The sequence below is a fragment of the Lathyrus oleraceus genome, chromosome 3 (assembly GCF_024323335.1).
Source record: "Lathyrus oleraceus cultivar Zhongwan6 chromosome 3, CAAS_Psat_ZW6_1.0, whole genome shotgun sequence".
Classification (NCBI taxonomy): domain Eukaryota; kingdom Viridiplantae; phylum Streptophyta; class Magnoliopsida; order Fabales; family Fabaceae; genus Lathyrus; species Lathyrus oleraceus.
In genome coordinates, this window is record NC_066581.1 from 417,548,574 (window position 1) to 417,571,300 (window position 22,727).

The following is a 22,727-nucleotide window of genomic DNA, read 5'->3' on the forward strand; positions in this document are numbered from 1 at the left end:
GATTCAGTCGCTAGAGGATCTTTTGAGAGCTTGTGTTTTGGAGAAGGGAGGTGCTTGGGACGGTTATTTGCCTTTGATTGAGTTTACCTACAACAATAGTTTTCATTCGAGCATTGGTATGGCACCGTTTGAAGCTTTGTATGGTAGGAGATGTCGGACACCTTTATGTTGGTATGAGTCCGGTGAGAGTGCTGTGGTTGGACCGGAGATTGTTCAACAAACTACGGACAAGATTAAGATGATTCAGGAGAAGATGAGAATTGCTCAGAGTCGACTGAAGAGTTATCATGATAAGAGGAGGAAGGCACTTGAGTTCCAAGAGGGAGATCATGTGTTTCTTCGTGTTACTCCGATAACTGGTGTTGGTCGAGCTTTGAAGTCAAAGAAGTTGACACCTCGATTTATTGGTCCCTATCAGATTTTAGAAAGGATAGGAGAGGTAGCCTATCGTATCGCTTTACCGCCGTCGCTTGCGAATTTGCATGATGTTTTTCATGTGTCTCAGTTGAGGAGATACATTCATGATCCGTCGCATGTAGTCCAAATAGATGATGTACAGGTGAGAGATGACCTGACTGTTGAAGCATCACCTATGAGGATCGAGGATCGAGAGTTGAAGCAGTTGCGGGGTAAAGAGATTGCATTGGTGAAGGTAGCTTGGGGAGGACCAGCAGGTGGCAATGTGACCTGGGAACTTGAGAGTCAGATGAAGGAGTCTTATCCGGAGTTGTTCGCTTGAGGTATGTTTTCGAGGACGAAAACTCTTTTAGTGGGGGAGAGTTGTAACACCCCAATTAAAATAAGATAATTATTTAATTTAAATTAATATTTTTTATTAATTAATTTAATTGAATAATTGGAATTTGGGATTATTATTACTATTATTTTGGAATAATAATTATTGGGATAATTATTTATTGGAAAATATATATATAAGTTGGAATTAAGGAAAAAGTCCCATTTTGGGAGTAAAAAGGTTTTTACGTGAAAAACAGAGAAGCGATCGTGAAAGAGGAAAAGGGCAAAGGCAGAGCAAGAGGAAGAAGGTTGGAGAAGAGAAGAGCTTGAAGCTTGAGATTTGCCGGATTAACTCAGGTAAGGGGGGTTTATCATCGGTTAAAGGGTATTATATGATAATATGTACTGGGTAGTGATAACCATTGTTTTATCTCTGATTGGATTGTTGTATGATGAATTTGTGAGCCAGTGGATGAATGAAATTAGATAATAATTGAAAGGGAATTCGTAGAAATTTAACATCTATGCACATAACAGCCAGTGGATGAATGAAATTAGATGATAATTGAAAGGGAATTCGTAGAAATTTAACATCTATGCACATAACAGCCAAATGACGTTCGCCATTATGCCTTCGGCGTTCGCCGTTTGGGTTTTTTTTTCAGAATAAGAGCGTTTAACGCTAATGGCGTTCGCCATTAGCCTAATGGCGTTCGCCATATCAGTTTGACAGACAGTTTTTCCAGAATGAGAGCGTGTAACGCTAATGGCGTTCGCCATTAGCCTAATGGCGTTCGCCATATCAGTTTGAAGGGCAGATTTCGCGTTTTAAACTCCCAGATGTGATATCGTGGTAATGTTGTTGTTGTTTTGTTGGGTCTTGAGTAGTATAGGCATTAGTAGAGTGTGCTAATACTGTTTTTGATTATGTGGCATGATATGATATGCTTATGTGATAATATACTGATGATGTGTGATGGTATGCATGATGCTGTGAATGTATCAGTTATGTGTGCACTTGTGAATAGACTGTTTTATGGCTTAGAGTGTGAGCATATGTCTATTCTTGAATTGTTGTTGATGATGTAGCATGGCTAGGTGATTAGCATGCATATTGTGGCCTTTATGGTGGTAGCTAATTCCCATTGTGAGGAATTAGTGAGTTAGTCATTATGGATTGTTGTCGATGTTTGCATGCTAGGTGAATTAGCGTGCATAGCATGGCCCTTGAGGGGTGGTAGCTAATTCCCGTGGTGAGGAATTAGTGAGTGAGTCACTAGGTCTCAAATGAGTGGGACTAGTTGGACTTGGTAACCGTGCCTGGATTTGGACGGTGAGGTGAACTATATGTTCACAAATAGTCGGTACCGCATGCATGGAGTCTCATTGCATAATATGTGTATGGCGTATAATATGAATGGATGTATTCCAATATTATACGTGTGTTTGTATTGATATTGAGTATGAATATGAGTTGTATTGGTATTGAATATGATGTTTGAATTGATACTGCCGTTATTGAGTGTGTAGTCTGGTTAGAGTGATTTGATGCGTTAGTTACTTAACATTACATAATGTTGTATAATGCTTATTATATTGATTGAGGAACTCACCCTTACACCTATTTTTCAGGTAACGAGCAGTGAGTTGAATAGGAGCTAGTGCTTGGAGTCTAGTGTAGTCTCCTAGTGGGTCATGCTCTGATAGATGTAACATCGGGAAGGGATGTTTGAATATTTTATTGATTGGTTGTGAACCATTTTGCATGTAATATGTTACATGATGTGAATAATTGAATTGATTTTATCCGCTGCGTATTATGCAGATACTTTATAATTTGGATTAAATAAATGAGCATGACAGGATATTCTGATGATGGTTGTGAAATGATTGTGTGACACCCTTCGGGGCATAATTACTCTGATTGATATGTTGCTATTTTAATTGAAATATTTGGGGTATTTTAGAAGGGTGTTACACTTGGGGCTGGTCCCAGGTGTGAGAGTGCCACCGAAATTCAAAGTCCTGGTATTTGACAAATACTATGGCAACTCTTGCCCCAAAACTCACGTGTAAGCCTATTTTCGTAAAATGGTTGCATACTCTGATGACGAGAAGCTACTTATGTACTTCTTCCAGGATAGCCTAGCTGGGGCATCCTTGGAATGGTATATGAGGCTGGACATAGCCCATATCCGCTGCTGGAGGGATTTGGCGGAGGCTTTCGTAAAGCAGTATCAGTATAATGCAGACATGGCTCCGGACAGAACTCAACTTCAGAATCTGTCTCTTAAAAGCAATGAGTGCTTCAGGGAATACGCTCAACGCTGGAGGGAGATAGCTTCCCGTGTTCAGCCTCCTATGTTGGAAAAGGAAATGGCCAACATGTTCATGAATACGCTGCCTGGACCTTATCTGGAGCGTCTGGTGGGGTGCAATGCCTCCAACTTTGCTGATGTGGTCTCTACCGGAGAGAGGGTGGAGAATCACCTGAAGACCTGCAAGATCCAAAATGGAGTTGGATCTTCATCAGGGGTAAAAAAGTCGTTCATTGGAGGGCATAAGCAGAGAGAGGGGGGAGTGAATTCTTTGACTTCCTATCAGAACAGAGGTGTTAGAAGGAACAGTTTCCAGAATTATCATCAACAACCGTATGTTGCGGTTGTGACCATTCCAGCTGCAGCACCACTACAACAACAACAACCACAACCTCAACCAGCTCAGTACCAACAGCAGCAACAACCGGGTAACAGACCCGCCTATCAACAGAGGCAAAGGATGATGGACCGGCGTTTCGACACCCTTCCAATGTCGTACGCTCAGTTGCTTTCTAGTCTTCAACAACTACAACTTGTGCAATTGCGCACTCTGGCTCCTCCTGTTGGTAGACTTCCGGTGGGTTACGACGCCAACGCTAGGTGTAGCTTCCACTCTGGGGCACCTGGCCATAACATTGAAAACTGCAAAGCTTTTAAGCACGTAGTTCAGGACCTCATAGATTCAAAAGCCATCAACCTTGCATCGGCTCCTAATGTCGTCAACAATCCCATGCCGCAGCATGGTAGTGCAAACATTAATATGATGGAAGGAAAAACCAAGTCCATTAAGGATGTGTTGAAGTTGAAGACTCCATTGTTGGATATCAAAGGATGCTTGCTGAAGGCCGATGCTTTCCCCGGTTGTGGGAAGGATTGTTTGGATTGTGCCACTCAGAGTGGAGGTTGTTTGAAGCTACAACAGGGTATCCAGGCCTTGCTCGACAAAGGTATCCTCCAGGTTGAAGATTTTTCTGTCCAAGAGTCTGTGGAAGGGGTTGAGGAAGAAGTGTTTGAAGATGCTACTGATGAATTCGCAGATGTTGTTCCTGTTAATTTTGTGATTCCCAGCCAGGTCTCTACGGTCAACGAAGAAGATGGGGATAGTGATTGTGACATTGACAACTGGGTGCGTCCGAGGATCCCGGGTGAAGTCATCAATAATTGGTCTTCTGAGGAGATTGTCCAAGTCACTTTTCTGAAGGAGTAATTTTCTTTGTTTATTCATGCATGTCCAAGTCTTACGTTCCGCCCAGGGCGTAATGACTCATTGTAGGGCTCATCTATGTGACACTTGCATTTTTTATCATAAATAAAGGACGTCTTTTTGCATTCAAATATTTCATTCCCTGTCTTTCTATTTTTGCAGTTTTTCAAAATAAAAAAAATGGCAATGTTTTGTTTAGTTTCCACTTTTTTCTTTCACACTCATAAGCACATACCATCGCTCATGCAGATGCACGTCACCGGATCCTATTGATAACGGTTCTGCTATGGCTCGCTTCGACTTTGAAAATCCAATCTTTCAAGCTGAAAAAGAGGGTGATGAAGACTGTGAACTCCCTGAAGAACTTGCCAGGTTCTTAAAACAGGAAGAAAGGGTCATTCAACCGTATCAAGAGCCTACTGAAGTGATTAATCTCGGCACCGAGGACACCAAGAGAGAAATCAAGATAGGGGCTGCTTTGGGAGATGATGTGAAGAAAGGGCTGATTGAATTGCTGCAAGAATACGTTGACATCTTCGCCTGGTCTTATCAGGACATGCCCGGGCTGGACACAGACATCGTGGTACACCGCTTGCCTCTCAAAGAAGGTTGTCCTCCGGTCAAGCAGAAGCTCAGAAGAACAAGACCAGAGATGGCTGTCAAGATAAAGGAAGAAGTGCAAAAGCAGTTGGATGCAGGGTTTCTAGCAGTCACCAATTATCCGCCATGGGTTGCAAACATCGTCCCAGTACCTAAGAAGGATGGAAAGGTACGGATGTGTGTCGACTACCGGGATCTGAACAGAGCTAGTCCTAAAGATGATTTCCCATTACCTCACATCGACGTTTTGGTGGATAACACAGCTCAGTTCTCGGTATTCTCCTTCATGGATGGCTTTTTTGGCTATAACCAAATCAAGATGGCACCAGAGGACATGGAAAAGACAACTTTCATAACCCCATGGGGCACCTTCTGCTACAAGGTGATGTCGTTTGGTCTGAAAAATGCCGGAGCAACATATCAACGAGCTATGGTGACTCTGTTCCATGATATGATTCATCATGAAATCGAGGTTTATGTGGACGATATGATTGCCAAATCTCAGACAGAAGAAGAACATTTGGTGAATCTGCAGAAATTGTTTGAACGGTTAAGGAAATTCAAACTGAGACTTAATCCGAACAAGTGCACTTTCGGGGTGAGATCGGGAAAATTGCTGGGTTTTATTGTTAGCAGAAAAGGGATTGAGGTGGATCCTGACAAAGTGAAAGCAATACAGGAAATGCCTGAGCCAAGAACAGAGAAGCAAGTCCGTAGTTTCTTAGGGAGGTTGAACTACATTGCAAGGTTCATCTCTCACCTAACAACCACGTGTGATCCAATTTTCAAATTGCTGAGGAAAGATCAGGCTATCAGGTGGAATGAAGATTGTCAAAGGGCTTTCGAGAAGATAAAAGAGTATTTGCAGAATCCTCCTATCCTTATGCCTCCAGTCCCAGGGAGACCGCTGATTATGTACTTGACAGTACTTGACAATTCTATGGGTTGTGTCCTCGGTCAACACGACGAGACAGGTAGGAAAGAACATGCCATCTACTACTTGAGTAAGAAGTTCACAGATTGCGAGTCGAGATACTCAATGCTTGAGAAGACATGTTGTGCACTTACATGGGCTGCTAAGCGATTGAGACAATACATGCTGTCTCACACAATCCTACTGATCTCCAAGATGGATCCAGTCAAATACATATTCGAGAAGCCAGCTCTCACCAGAAGGGTGGCTCGTTGGCAAATGGTACCGACAGAGTATGATATCCAATATACATCCCAGAAAGCCATCAAAGGGAGTATTCTGTCAGACTATCTTGCTCAGCAGCCGATTGATGATTATGAGCCGATGAAGTTTGATTTTCCAGATGAAGACATCATGTTCCTCAAGATGAAAGACTGTGAAGAGCCAGTTGTTGAGGAGGGACCTGATCCAAACGAAAAGTGGACTTTGTTGTTTGATGGGGTTGTCAATGCTAGAGGAAGTGGAATTGGTGCTGTCATTACTACTCCGAAAGGTGCCCACATGCCTTTCATCGCTCGTTTGACTTTTGAGTGCACCAATAATGAAGCTGAGTATGAGGCCTGTATCTTGGGTATTGAGCAAGCCATTGATCTGAGAATCAAGACTCTAGACATCTTCGGAGATTCAGCTCTGGTGATCAATCAAGTAAATGGTGATTGGAATACTCTCCAACCCACTCTGGTCCCCTACAGAGGTTACACGAGAAGACTGTTGACTTTCTTCACAACAGTAAAATTGTATCATATACCTCGTGATGAGAACTAGATGGCAGACGCACTTGCTACTCTATCCTCCATGATCAAGGTAATTTGTTGGAACCATGCTCCCAGGATCGATGTGATGCGCCTTGACAGGGCCGCGTATGTGTTTGCTGCTGAACTGGTAGTCAATGACAAGCCCTGGTACCACGATATCAAGTGCTTTCTGAAGAATCAAGAGTACCCTGCAGGGGCATCCAACAATGACAAAAAGACTTTGAGAAGATTGGCAGGCAGTTTCTTCTTGAACAAAGACGATGTGCTGTATAAGAGGAACTTCGACATGGTTTTGCTCAGATGCGTGGACAGACACGAGGCGGACATGTTAATGCAGGAAGTTCATGAAGGTTCCTTCGGTACTCATACCGGCGGACATGCAATCGCTAAGAAATTGTTGAGAGCGGGTTATTATTGGATGACCATGGAATCAGATTGCTTCAAATATGCTCGGAAGTGTCATAAATGCTAGATTTATGCTGATAAGATGCATGTGCCGCCAAATCCTATGAATGTGATGACTTCGCCGTGGCCGTTTGCTATGTGGGGCATTGACATGATTGGAAAGATTGAGCCGACTGCTTCCAATGGGCATCGCTTCATCCTTGTTGCCATCGACTATTTCACCAAGTGGGTCGAAGCAGCGTCGTTCGCGAATGTCACCAGACATGTGGTTGCCCGTTTCATCAAGAAAGAAATCATTTGTCGCTATGGGATTCCCGAAAGAATCATTACTGATAATGGTTCTAATCTCAACAACAAAATGATGAAGGAGTTGTGTCAGAACTTCAACATTCAGCATCACAATTCTTCCCCTTACCGCCCTAAGATGAACGACGCTGTTGAGGCGGCAAATAAGAACATAAAGAAGATTGTGCAGAAGATGGTCGTCACGTACAGAGATTGGCATGAGATGCTACCCTTCGCCTTGTATGGGTACCGTACTTCAGTACGTACGTCGATTGGGGCAACCCCTTACTCCCTGGTGTATGGTATGGAAGCAGTCCTACCTGTTGAAGTGGAGATTCCTTCTCTAAGAGTCCTGTTGGATGTCAAGTTAGACGAAGCCGAATTGATTCGGACAAGGTTCAATGAGTTGAGTCTTATCGAAGAGAAGCGAATGGCAGCCATTTGTCATGGGCAGTTGTATCAGAGTTGGATGAAGAGAGCCTTTGATCAGAAAGTGCGTCCTCGTTGTTTCCAAGTCGGAGATTTAGTGTTGAAAAGGATCCTTCCTCCTCAGACAGATCACAGGGGCAAGTGGACTCCTAACTATGATGGACCGTATATTGTCACCAAAGTTTTCGATGGTGGGGCCTTAATGCTTGCAACTATGGATGGTGAAAACTTCACTTCCCCTGTGAACTCAGACGCAGTTAAAAAATACTTCGCATAAAATAGACCCGCTGGACAGTAAAAAGAATAGTCCAGGCAAAAATGGGCATCCCGACGAACCAAGAAAATGAAAAGGTTCGGGCAAAAATTAGGGATTAAAAATGAAAAGATCGTACACCCGGTAAGTTGAAAACCTGAAAAGGCAACTTAGGCAAAAATGGGTATCTCGGTGGATTGAAAACCCGAAAAGGGCGATCCAGGCAAAAGTTAGGGATTAAGTGAATGACTGCGTTCTGAGTTAGTTCTGAATCTCATCTCATGTCGATGACGGGAAATTTTCGAAAGGTAGGAAACAGTCCAATCACCTTTTCAGAAGGCTGATCATCTGGAGGATCTTGAAGACGGGCAAGTCATAGCAGAATTGGAACCCAATAGAAATCCATTTCACATTGCCATTAGATTAATTTCTGTTTTTATCTTTTGTGCGATTACCTCTTTCCAGGGATTGCTTCCTGATGTAAATGCCTATTCAGAGGCCATTCAATCAATAAAATCATGTTATTCAGTATATCTCTGTTTTCATTTTCATTTTACTATTTTGTTTGCAAAAATGACGTCCGGATTTTTGATAAACATTGCATCATGACACATAAGGGCTTTACAGGTACATGCTTAATAAACATTTAAAATTGCTATAAAGTTTAAGTGCTTTGGATCGTCTATTCAGAACAGATACCCTCGGGGCATTTCCCTAAAATCCCCTGCAGATGATCGTGAATATCTTCCCCAGTGAAGTCGCCAACAGACGAATCCGGTGTCTTATCCCTGCAGAGCTGATCAGAGTGTTGGATTCTTCAATCCCCAGCAGGTTCTCACCACTGTACTTCCCCAAGCGTTTGTTTCAGGACATACACTCCCTAGTAGAGTTGACAGTGCCAGACTATATATCCCCAGCGGAGTTGACAGTGCCAGACTGTATCTTCCCAGCAGAAGTGGCTGCTCCTTAGAGTTCGAGGCCAGATCGATAATCACAATGCCAGATCCATGGTTTCTTTCCTTGAAGCAGAACCTCGGTACCATATCAGTGTTTGCTTCCCCTGCTGAGTCATCTCTCGCAGATCGTGGTTGCCAGAACCACTATCGCTTTCCCCAACAGCAGGTTTTCAGTGTCGTTCTCTCCCCAGTCTGAATCTCGGCATTTCTTCATTGCTAGAACACCGTGTGGCGGGTCATTTCCCCACATAATTCTTTGCGCTGTGCATCTCCAGCAGCCTTGCCAGGGTCCAGAAGATGGTGATCATTTCCCCAGTAGATCCCCTTGCCTCAGCTTGGCATTCTACCCAGCATTTCGCATCCCTGCATGTAGAATCATATTGCATTGCATCCTTCCAAATCGCGTAGCATTTCCATTTTCATGGAGCATTACGCCATTGAAAAATTCAAACATACGCATGTAAGCATAAAACATTCTCGGTATCCCAAGTGATAAGCTAGAAGTTGTTTCTAGTACTCAGACTGAAGATTGTTCATGACTTACCTTTGTTATCCCCAGCAAGTGTCATTGGCCCATGCGCCGCCTCTATTATCTTTCCCTATTTCTGCCGATGCTGACAGGCATGAAGTTTTTCCGGTATTCAGACCGAAGTGGCATTCAGGCCAATTTTCCGGTATTCAGACCGAAGTGGCATTCAGGCCAATTTCCGATATTCAGATCGAAGTGGCGTTCAGGCCAGTTTCCGGTATTCAGATCGAAATGGCGTTCAGGCCAGTTTCCGGTATTCAGACCGAAGTGGCGTTCAGGCCAGTTTTCCGATGTTCAGATCGAAGAAGTTTCCGACGTTCAGGTCGACGCAACTTGTGGCATTCAGGCCAATTTTCCGATGTTCAGATCGAAGAAGTTTCCGACGTTCAGGTCGATGCAACTTGTGGCATTCAGGCCAATTTTCCGATGTTCAGATCGAAGAAGTTTCCGACGTTCAGGTCGATGCAACTTGTGGCATTCAGGCCAATTTTTCGATGTTCAGATCGAAGAAGTTTCCGACGTTCAGGTCGACGCAACTTGTGGCATTCAGGCCAGCCTCTCGGTGTTCAGACCGATATTAATAATCTCATATCTCCCGATGTTCAGATCGAAGTCATTTCCAATATTCAGACTGATGAGCGGCATTCAGGCCATGGTTATTTCTGTGTTACCATTTATTTTGGTATCCAAGTTAACATTCTTTTTCGGTATTCAGACTGACTCTCACCGTACCAGATGGATCCTTCTTTCAAGACCACCTCTTTGCCGATTCTGACAGGCATTGTTACTTCACTTCACTTCAGTGCAAATTTTTGGGCTTTTATTGTATTCAATCCCTTGATACCTCGAAAGCACGAAAGTCGCTGCTATCTTCTTTCCAGGTCTCCAGTTGATTGAATAGGGGCAACTGTAATACCCCAAAATTTACCCTTCATTTTTCCTGGAAGCATACGCTTTACACCTCATGCATGCATTCATTTTTAGGTCATTTAACATTAGATACATTGCATTTCATCATGTCAATCAGAATTAGATCCAAGAAGCTTTATTTAAAAAAAAAAAAAAATAAAATAATATATATATATATATATATATATATATATATATATATATATATATATATATATATATATATATATATATATATAATATATATATATATATATATATATATATATATATATATATATATATATATATATATATATATATATATATATATATATATATATTATATATATATATATATATATATATATATATATATATATATATATATATATATATAATAATAAATAAATAAATAAAATATAACAAAAAAAATTTGGACTTGGGTCTCTCTCATTTGAGCCCACAAAGCCATGAAATTCAGTCTATAAATACCAGGGCTTCACTTGAAAAAAAGGGAGAGAAGCAAAATACTCTGGGGTTTCCTTGAAACAAAACCCTGGACAAAACCTGGAGAGAAACCTGACAGAGAACTCAGAGCAGCCTCCAAACCCTGAAGGAAACTCAACTGCACAAAATCACCTCTGCCTCACATAAACCCTAAAGATTGTTTTGTAAACCTCACGGGTGCAACTCAATTTCAATCAAGCTCTCCAATCAGGTTTGCCCTTATTCCCATTACCTTTTGCTTTGAAGTTGAATACTCTGAATGTTTGAGGTATGATGGATGAATTTCATTAAGTTTTTACCCACGGGTTCATAATTATGTATGAATGTATAAATAATGCCTTGAATGCTTAATTGTTTAATTTCTAAAGTGTATGCCACAGGGTTTGAGGTTTCTGAAACCATACTGTTATCCGTGAAAAAAATGCTTATCGTGTTTCACTAACCCTTTTTGTTAAGTTTTTGTGAGGGCTCACATGACTTTTGCAGGGATAACTTGCGTGGTTTTCCACTTTATTTGTGGGATACCCCCTGGAGGTTTCATTCCGATTACCTGTACTGACTCACTTTCTTTGATGGTGTTTAGCTTGGAAGGATCCCTGGGTTTCCCATTCCTCTAACTGCTGTTACTTCGGATCTTTATCCGCGTGGTACTTTTACATTTTTCCCGCATTTTACTGCTTTCCTAGCTGGAAGACCTCGATAGGAGGCAATGTTTTTGTGTGTTTTTTTTTACAGGTTCCTTCGTCAAGGACTGCCTTTTTGCATGAGTTCACCAAACCCTAACCCTTCATTAATTTTTCTTCTCCTAAACACACGTTTACTCCTTCTACTACAGGTGAGTAAGTCTCCAAAGGTCGAGCATCCGGTAGATTGCGTAGTAACGTCGTTCGTCCAAAACCCACTCCATAACCCCGTAGTTAGCCGAACTACGGCTTGCTCTGATTCTCATTCCAGATGAGATACGTAGGCATAAGACGCGATGTCTTAGCGAGCACACATCCCCCCAACCCATAGGTCAGCCGAGCTACGAAGACTCTGATTCTCATATTCAGATGAGATACGTATGCAGTGGATGCGACATCCACGCGAGTCATTCTCATTTAACCCTTTTTTTTGGTAAGCAGCACAAGATAAACTCACACCCTTTAGACAAGAACTACAAAACTAGATCCCGTAGAGTACTACGGATGCGTAGGGGTGCTAATACATTCCCTTCGCATAACCGACTCCCGAACCCAAAATTTGGTTGCGAGACCCCGTCTTGTCCTTTCCTTTTTCAGGTTTACCTCGAGCGTTTCCTTTCCCTCCTTTGGGATAAATAACGCACGATGGCGACTCTTCTGTCATTTTCTTTCGCCGGTTGTTTTTTCGCACACTGTATTTTTCAGGTTGCGACAACTAGCACTCCTTCTGACTTCACCAAGATGGTGAACATGGGGATGTGTTTAGAGGAAGGAGTCAGGGAAGGGCGCCTAACCAAAGAAAAAGGCTCTTCTGCCAAACATTATTGGGCGTTTGCTAAGAAGAAAGATGGAGAGGCACATGTTGTGACCTCCCATGTTAAACCAAGAAGACCCTTTGTGAAGAGGAAGACTGTGCATCCGGCCAGTAACCAGCACCAGGTGGCTCATATAGCACCTGCATTCAGAGAAAACCAACATTATCAGCATCAGAACCAGCAACAGCAACATCAACAGTATCAGCAACAACAACATCGTCCTCAACAGCAGGCCTACCAGCCTCGAAACAACAATCAAACCAGCACTAGCTATGATAGGAAAAGGGTCACTTTTGATCCTATTCCAATGAACTACGCTGAATTATATCCTTCATTGATTGAAAGGAAACCGATTACTCCACGTGACCCACCTGCTATACCGACCAACCCTCAGTGGTGGTATAAGCCCGAGCTTCACTGTGTTTATCATTCGGGTGCTCCCGGACATGATGTGGAGAATTGTTACCCTCTCAAGACCAAGGTTCAAGACCTTGTTAGAAGTGGTATTCTGTTTTTCGAAGACGTAGGTCCTAACGTCAAGAAGAACCCATTGCCCAAGCATGGGAAATCTGCTGTTAATATGGTTCAGGGTTGCCCTGGCAAGTACAAGGTCAGATATGTCAGCCATATCAGACAATCATTGGTCGAGATGCATAGACTGTTATATGGATACAGTCACTATGAGCATGACTATGATAGCTGCCGTGTATGCACTGTCAATGAGAGGGGATGTCGTCAAGTCAGGAAAGACATCCAAGAAATGCTGGATCGGGGTGTGATCGAGATACTTCAGAATTGTGATGAGGATGAAGTCAATGTAATATCCCCTGTATTTAGGATACCTGAGCTCGTTGTTGTCAGATACGATGGCAGCAAGTAGAAGGTTTCTCCTACTCTCATTATTAAGCCAGCTGGCTCTGTTCCATACTCTTCCGAAAAGGTTGTTCCCTATCAATATAATGTAGTTGCATTAGAAGATGGGAAAGAGGTGCCTCTACCCTCCACTTCTATTGTGAATATTGCTGATGTCAGTGGTTTGACCCGCAGTGGTCGTGTATTCTCGCTGAAACCCCAGGCTGACACCAGAAGGGCTGATGTCGTTGTTGATAGTGCTACCCGTCCTTTGGGGAATTCTTCTTCTTGTCTGAATTCGGCACTTGCTGTTGACAGACCTGCCGCTGTCGCTAGAGCTCCTGTCCCTGCTGGCCAGAATGGCATGATTAGAGAGGATTGTGATGAGATGTTGAGGCTCATTAAGAGGAGTGAGTATAATGTTGCAGATCAGCTGCTACCAACGCCTTCAAAGATATATGTGTTGTCTTTGTTGATGAACTCTGAGCCACACCGAGAAGCTTTGCAGAAGGTGTTGAACGTGGCGTACGTGGATCACGACGTCACCATTGAACAGTTTGATAACATTGTTGCAAGCATTACTGCATGTAACAACCTGAGCTTCTGTGATGTTGATCTCCCTGAGGAGGGAAGGGACCATAATTTGGCACTTCACATATCAATGAATTGCAAGGATGATGCCTTGTCTAATGTGCTGGTGGACACAGGATCATCACTGAATGTGTTGCCAAAATCCACTTTGGCTAAACTTTCATACCAGGGGCCTCCCATGAGGTAGAGTGGAGTGGTCATCAAAGCTTTTGATGGACCCCGAAAGACTGTGATTGGTGAGGTTGAACTCCCAATCAAGATAGGACCGAGTGATTTCCATATCACTTTTCAGGTCATGGATATCCACCCATCATATAGTTGTTTGTTGGGCAGACCATGGATTCACGAGGCAGGCGCCGTGACATCCACCCTACACCAAAAGTTGAAGTTCGTTAAGAACAAAAAGTTGGTGGTGGTAGGGGGAGAGAAGGCTCTCTTGGTAAGCCATTTGTCTTCCTTTTCTTACATTGATGCTGAGGATGAGGTTGGGACACCGTTCCAAGCCTTGTCTATTGTTGAGCCTTCTAAGAAAGGAACTTCTTCATTTGCATCCTACAATGATGCGAAGTTGGCCATTGAGCACGACGCAACTACTAGTTTAGGACAAATGATTAAGCTGAAAGACAATAAATCCCGGGTTGGCATAGGGTACTCTTCAGGCACTTTCAACAAGCACGGTCTGTTTCAGAGTGGTGGTTTCGTCCACACGGTCGAAGACCAAGTGGCTGCTGTTATTGTGGAAGATGATGCAGGGGAAGATTCTGGCAACTTTGTCATCCCTGGAGGAGTCTGCAATAATTTGGTCGCTGTTGATGTTCCAACAGTTGTCCATAAGTCAACGTAATGTTCATTTTTGCTTAAAAAACCCTTCTCCCATGCCAAAAGAAGAAGTGATGACATTGTTGGCCCATAAATACGATATTCATTCAATAAATCCATGTTAAATGTTTGTTTTTCCAAATTATTTTCACTTTTTGCTTTTTGCATGAAATTGGTGATCACAAAAAACCCTAAAAAGGAATAAAATCAATCTTTTCATCTGCATAATGATTTGCCTTGTTTGAATTCTAAAATCTCTTTTATATCCAAAATCATTATGCAGGTTGATCAAACCCATTGACCATAATGATCCAACACCATCTCCCAACTTTGAGTTCCCTGTATTTGAGGCCGAAGAAAATGATGTTGAAGAGATTCCTGATGAGATTACCCGTCTGCTTGAGCACGAAGAGAAGATCATTCAGCCGCATCTTGAGAATCTAGAAACAGTCAACTTGGGGTCTGAGGATTGTGTTCGTGAGGTGAAGATTGGGGCACTCCTTGAAGAGTCTGTGAAGAAGGGGTTGATTGAGTTGCTACAAGAATATGTCGACATCTTTGCCTGGTCATATGAAGACATGCCTGGTCTGGATACTTATATCGTGTAACATTTCCTGCCTTTGAAGCCTGAGTGTGTGCCTGTGAAGCAAAAACTCAGAAGAACTCATCCCGATATGGCAGTGAAGATTAAAGAAGAAGTTCAGAAGCAAATTGATGCGGGGTTTCTGGTGACTTCTACGTATCCTCAATGGGTGGCCAATATTGTGCCCGTGCCTAAGAAAGATGGAAAAGTCCGAATGTGTGTGGACTATAGAGACTTGAATAAAGCTAGTCCAAAAGATGATTTTCCTCTACCACACATTGATATGTTGGTAGATAATACAACTAAATTCAATGTCTTCTCGTTTATGGATGGATTTTCCGATTATAACCAGATCAAAATGGCACCCAAGGATATGGAGAAGACAAAATTCATCACACCTTAGGGAACATTCTGTTATCGAGTGATGCCCTTCGGTTTGAAGAACGCCGGAGCCACGTATCAACGTGCTATGACTACCTTGTTTCACGATATGATGCACAAGGAGATCGAGGTGTATGTTGATGATATGATTGCGAAGTCGAGAACGGAAGTTGAACATGTAGAGCACTTGTTGAAGCTTTTTCAGCGTTTGAGGAAGTACAAACTCCGCCTGAATCCGAACAAGTGTATTTGGAGTCCGTTCTGGCAAAGTTATTGGGCTTTATTGTCAATGAAAGAGTTATTGAAGTTGATCCTGCCAAGGTCAAAGCAATACAAGAGATACATGCGCCCAAAACTGAGAAGCAAGTCCGAGGTTTTCTTGGCCGCTTAAATTATATTTCCAGATTTATATCCCACATGACTGCCACATGCACGCCTATATTCAAGCTCCTCCGGAAAGATCAGTGTCATGATTGGACCGAGGATTACCAAAAGGCCTTTGACAATATCAAAGAGTATATGTCCGATCCCCCGATTCTGTCTCCGCTTGTGGAAGGGAGACCCTTGATTATGTATCTGACTGTTCTTGAAGACTCCATGGGTTGTGTACTAGGTCAGCAAGATGAATCAGGGAAGAAAGAATATGCCATCTACTATTTGAGTAAGAAGTTCACAGATTGTGAGTCTCGATACTCGATGCTTGAGAAAACATGTTGTGCTTTGGCTTGGGCTGCTAAGCGCTTGCGCCAATATATGTTGAATCATACGACTTGGTTGATATCCAAAATGGATCCAATTAAGTATATCTTTGAGAAGCCTGCTTTAACTGGGAGGATTGCCCGTTGACAGATGCTGTTGTCTGAGTATGATATTGAGTATCGAGCTCAGAAAGCTATTAAAGGTAGTATCTTGGCTGACCACTTGGCAGATCAACCAATTGAGGGTTATCAGTCTGTTCAGTACGACTTCCCTGATGAGGAGATTCTGTATTTGAAAATGAAAGATTGCGATGAGCCCACGCTCGATGAAGGGCCAGAGCCTGGTTCCCGATGGAGCATGGTGTTTAATGGCGCTGTTAATCAATATGGAAATGGTATTGGGGCAGTGATTATTACTCCTCAGGGCACACATTTTCCTTTTACAGCAAGGCTAACTTTCAAATGCATGAATAATATGGCGGAGTATGAAGCTTTTATTATGGGATTGGAAGAGTGTATTGATCTTAGGATCAAGCATCTTGATGTTTATGGTGATTCGGCCCTTGTTGTTAATCAGATTAAGGGTGAATGGGAGACGAATCAGCCTGGCCTCATCCCATATAGAGATTATGCGAGGAGGATTTCAACTTTCTTTACTGAGGTTGACTTCCATCATATTCCTCGAGATGAAAATCGGATGGCAGATGCTCTTGCTACGCTTGCTTCGATGATTATGGTGAAATTCTGAAATGAAGTCCCCAATATCACTGTGATGCGCTTGGATAGACCAACTCATGTATTTGCAGTTAAAGAAGTAAAAGATGATAAGCCATGGTATTATGATATCAAGTGTTTTCTTTAGAGTCAGATTTACCCACCTGGGGCATCTGTTAAAGATAAGAAGACTTTGAGGAGATTATCTGGCAGTTTCTACCTCAATGGCGATGTGCTTTATAAGAGGAATTTTGACATGGTTCTGCTCAGATGTGTGGATAGACACGAAGCAGACCTGTTGATGACTGAAGTCCATGAGGGTTCATTTGGTACTCATTCCAATGGACATGCCATGGCAAAGAAGATGTTGAGAGCAGACTACTATTGGCTGACAATGGAGTTGCTGCAAATACGTGAAGAAATGCCATAAGTGTCAGATTTATGCGGATAAGATTCATATTCCCCTGACACTTCTGAATGTGATTTCATCACCATGGCCTTTCTCTATGTGGGGAATTGACATGATTGACATGATAGAGCCAAAGGCGTCCAGCGGTCACAGATTTATTCTTGTAGCAATTGATTACTTCACCAAGTGGGTTGAAGCGGCATCATATGCAAACGTGGCCAGACAGGTGGTTGTGAAGTTTATCAAGAATCAACTCATATGCCGTTATGGTGTTCCAGACAAGATCATTACTGATAATGGATCTAACTTGAACAACAAGATGATGAAAGAGTTGTGTAGCGAATTCAAGATTGCACATCATAATTCTTCTCCTTATAGACCCAAGATGAATGGGGTTGTTGAAACTGCTAACAAGAACATCAAGAAGATTATCCAGAAGATGGTTGTTACGTACAAAGATTGGCATGAGATGCTTCCATTTGCTTTGCATGGTTATCGTACATCTGTCCGCACTTCAACAGGGGCAACCCCTTTCTCTCTTGTATATGGCAGGGAGGTTGAGCTCCTCGTGGAGGTTGAGATCCCATCAATGAGAGTCATGATGGAAGCCAAGTTGACTGAGGCCAAATGGATTCAAAGTCGTTATGACCAACTGAATTTAATAGAAGAGAAGAGATTGACTGCCATGTGCCATGGTCAGTTATATCAGCAAAGGATGAAGAAAGCCTTTGATAAGAAGGTCAAGCCTCGTGTGTTTCGAGAAGGTGACCTCGTGCTCAAGAAAGTTTTATCTTTCGCGCCCGATTCCAGGGGCAAGTGGACTCCGAACTATGAAGGTCCATATGTTGTTAAGAGAGCCTTTTTAGGTGGTGCTTTGATACTTACAACTATGGATGGGGAGGATTTCACTCGTCCTGTGAATTCAGATGCAGTCAAGAAATACTTCGCCTAAAATAAAAACAGAATAGCTCGCTAAGTTGAAAACCCGAAAGGGTGGCTTAGGCAAAAATGAGCGTCTCGGTGGATTGAAAACCTGAAAGGGCGATCCAGGCAAAAATTAGAGACATAGAAAAAATGAATATATATATATATATATATATATATATATATATATATATATATATATATATATATATATATATATATTATATATATATATATATATATATATATATATATATATAATATATATATATATATATATATATATATATATATATATATATATATTCCGCTAGATTGAGTACCTCACCCTGGTGCAATCTAGGCAAAAATTAGGGATTTGGCAAGTAACTGCATCCTGACAAGACTTTGTTTTTCAACCGTCTTCTGTCAAAGATTCTCGCTCAGTCACCGTCAACTGAAGCTTCAAATACATTGGATTCAGAGTTGGTGGAGAAATGGTCATTATGCTCAATGTAGCCCTTTTTCCAATATATATCACCAATTTCAAATTTGTAAAGATCCATGGAGTCTTGCCATTTGCAGACTACCATTCTATCAAATAAATTTGAGCCTTTATCCAATTCTTTGCACTCTTATTTGTTTCTGTTCAACAAATATTTGCATGTTTTAATTGATAAATATCATTGTTTTAAACAAATAAAGTTTTATAAATTGTTTTTAAACAAAGTGAACATTCACAAAGGATGAAAGGATAATTGGGAGATCCTCGACGCTCTCCCAAGGATAGTATGATCTCCAAAAGGGTAAGACATTTTTTCATATTCCTTACATATCTGTTATCCTCTTCATCATCTTTCAGATTTGTCTCCTCAGTGAGCACAAAGAAGTGATACACCACCCATATCCCCTGAGAGTTTGGAGTTTGGCCCTAATCTTCTAGCTCCCCAGTAAGACTGGATCTAGCATCTGTGTTATCAATTATATGGTTGTCATCCCTTATGTGGATTGAACTAAAATCCTTTATAGATTGATAAATTGGCATGATATCTTTTTGAGGAAGTTGGTATTCCCTTATTCAGATTGGAAATTCCCCGCAGAGTGAGCAGGAAATGCCAGCATGAGAGGAATTTTTGGGCAAGTTGGTTTGTAGCTTATTCCCTGTGGATTCGCCTACATTGATCTCCAGCAGGTTTGCCTCTTGTTCATCCTCAACAGAATTGCTCACATTAGACTTCCCCAGTTTGGTTACCAGCAGGTTATTTCCAGCTGATCGCCTACAGGTTGTCCCTGGTTCTGTCCTCAGCAGTTGTTCCCTAGTGGAGTTGCCTGATTGGAGCCTAATTAATGTTTGCTTCCTCCTTCTCGGATAATTTTCCTCCTAGTAGAGCGGGTGATTAAAATGTTTATTTTCCTATCCCCAACGGAGCGGTGTTTCTCTTCTCCTCGGCAGAGATTGATTCTCCAGCAGTATGAGGAAATTTGATGGTTTTAGAACTTTTGTTCGGTGGTTATTCCCCGAAGAGTTTCTTATCATTCCTTAGCTCTTCCCCAGTAGAGTTACTTCTACAATGGATCTTACCTGTGTTAAGCTCCCTAGTGTTGATTAAGTAGCTTCCCCGCTAAGGCTTTACTTGATTTTAGTTTGGCGTTGGAACTTCTGAGGAGGATGCGTTGTTTTCTTCCCCAGCGGAGTGAATGGTTCCCCTTCTCCATAGCAGAGACATTCCTTCCATGGTTAGAAGTGAATGTTGTTTGATGTGCTTTTGTGTAGTGGTTGTTCCCCACAGAATTCCACATCATCTCCCGATAAGATCCCCAATAGATTTCTTCTCTGACTGATCTTATCCTTATCTTTGCGTATTGTTGGAAGATCCCCAGCTTTGGTGATTGTGATCTCTTGCTTATTCCCAACAGCGGTCTCTGATCCCCGGTGATCCTGCTTGTTTCCCTAGCAATAGTCTTTGTTCCCGGCAGCGACTCTGTTTGGTCCTCAACTTTGGCCTTTATCCCCTGCAGAGATTGGATTTTCTCCAGTGGGCTTGGTGTTCTCTTTTGAGATGTAGTACTAGATGTCTGTCCATTGATTCTTGGACCTGTTTGTGTCAGATATGTCTGTTTGTCAGCATTAATCATACATAAACCACGCATATACATGCATAATTATAACATTCAGATATTCATGTTGCATTCTTTGTCATATATCTTTGTTTGTTATCTCCTGCTACTTGGTGATACATATTTCCCCAAGCAGATGTTTGCGTCTGATATCTCCATATATATAGAGTCAGCCCCATTGGCATAAAGTGTCTATCCTTTCTTCCATATTCCCCACTGAGTTATGTCCTCGTGGATGAATGTTGTTTCAGTTTCCTCCCAAAACATGTATTGGGATGGAATTACTCCCCTGAGTTATATCCTCATTGGGTTGAGTCTTGTTTCACTGCGTCTCTCTAGTTTGTTCCTAGATTGACTCCTCTTGTCTTTTCCCCTGCTTCCCTGTGGTTCAGGTGATCAATTACTCAGTAAACAATAATTGTTCATTCTTTCCCCAGCGGATGTTTTGGCCTTCTATCCAGTAACCGGTAGTTGTAAGTCCTATTTCTGTGGTTTTCTACCCAGTATCCGGTAGTTGTAAACCCCATTTTCATCCCCTTGCAGAGTTAACCCTTGATTGTTGTTCATCCTAACTGATGACGGTTACTCCCTTCAGTGTTTTTCTACCCAATGGCCGGTAGATGTAATCCCCTCCTTGTTGGTTATCTTTATCCAATATTCGATATTGATATTCCTTCAGTTTTGAGTATATCTCCCAGTAACCGGTAATATATCTCTTAGATAACTACTTTGATCAAGCAATTTATCCCCAGCGAGTCATATTTCATTCACCCTTTTTGCTAGTAATGATTGCTTCTCCCCTTGATTGGTCATCATTTTATACCCAGTAGCCGCTATCCCGATGTCCTTTCCTTTCGGTCGATTTATCCTTTATTAACCCAGTAACCGATTGTGGATAATCTTCCATGCGAGTATATTTTCTATGTTCTGACGGTAATAGATAATATATCTCATGCGCTCTTCGGTCAAAGTCTTTTTCTTCTCCAGTCGAGTAAGATTCGTATTTCCTTATGGAATCGAATGTCCATCCTGTAATTGAGTTTGCTTTTCAGCCCTCCTTTTGGATGATGAGTGTCTTGGGAATATTCCCCAATTCACGCCTGGTTGGTCACCTATTATATGCCCAGTAACCGGTATCCCTGGTGCTCCTTCCTTTCTGCTCCCTATTATGACTTTTTGTCCCCTGTGGAGTCAGATTTTCCTGAGTTGAAACACACCTTTTTAGGTCTTCCTCAGATGTTTTTGGATTATTGATATCTATCACCCTTATACCGGTCTTAGATATTCATTCTCCCCGAGCATGTTGTTCTTTCACCCTTATACCGGTGTCTTGATCACATGTCTCTTTGAACTTATTACCCAGTAACCGGTAATACCTCATTTGTTTCTTCCTCAACTGAGTCCTTTATGGATATCCCCGCCTGAGTCCCTTAGTGGATCTGCCCCACCTGAGTCCGGATTTTTATCCGAAGTATCCTTTGTGGATAACTTGTTGTATTGGCATATTCCCCAATACATGCATCTTTGCGTCAGCTCGAGTCTTTCCATTGATTTATTTTCATGGAATCCTTCTTGTGTCTCCCAACAAGTTTCAAGTCGTGACCTGCTCACGCATTTTATTCCCCTTTATTCCCTAGTAAAGTCCCCAGAGTCTTTGTCCCATTCATGAGTGTATTACTCATATGGATTTTCAGTTTCTAATGATTTCTTTTTCCTTTGTGGACATATATCCCCACAGAGTATTAACTTTTGCATACATACATTTGCAGCATGAGGTCTCTTAGGGATCAAAATTTGTCTCTTTGTTATTATTTAAGCCCATTCTACCTCGTCGAGATGGAGATTTTAACCTTCATATCTCCGGCTAGAATGACCTTAAATAGGGGCATCTGTAAGACCCTAATTTTGACCCTAAGATCCCTCATGGCATCATATCATTGCACATTGCATTTGCCTCAAGGATCATAGCATCTTGGCTCCATAACCCTTGGGTTGGGACTTGTGTGAGTTGGTTTGAGACCACCAAGCATGCTTGAAGGTCTGACAGCCGTTGCTCTCATCCGTTCAGATTCCCAGTTGATTGAATAGGGGAAGCTGTAGCACCTCAAATTTGCACCCCCTATTCATGCATTCATTTCATTTTTTAGATCATTTGACATCACATTAACAGTACACTATCATTGCATATCACATTGCATCTCATCAGTCAAGACTGGCATCAAGAGGATTCATCTGTGCAAGAGACCAAGCATTTCCTTGAGATGAAAGCCCTATGGTTGTTCTAGAGATCTTATATGAACCAAGGTTCATTTTGAAGC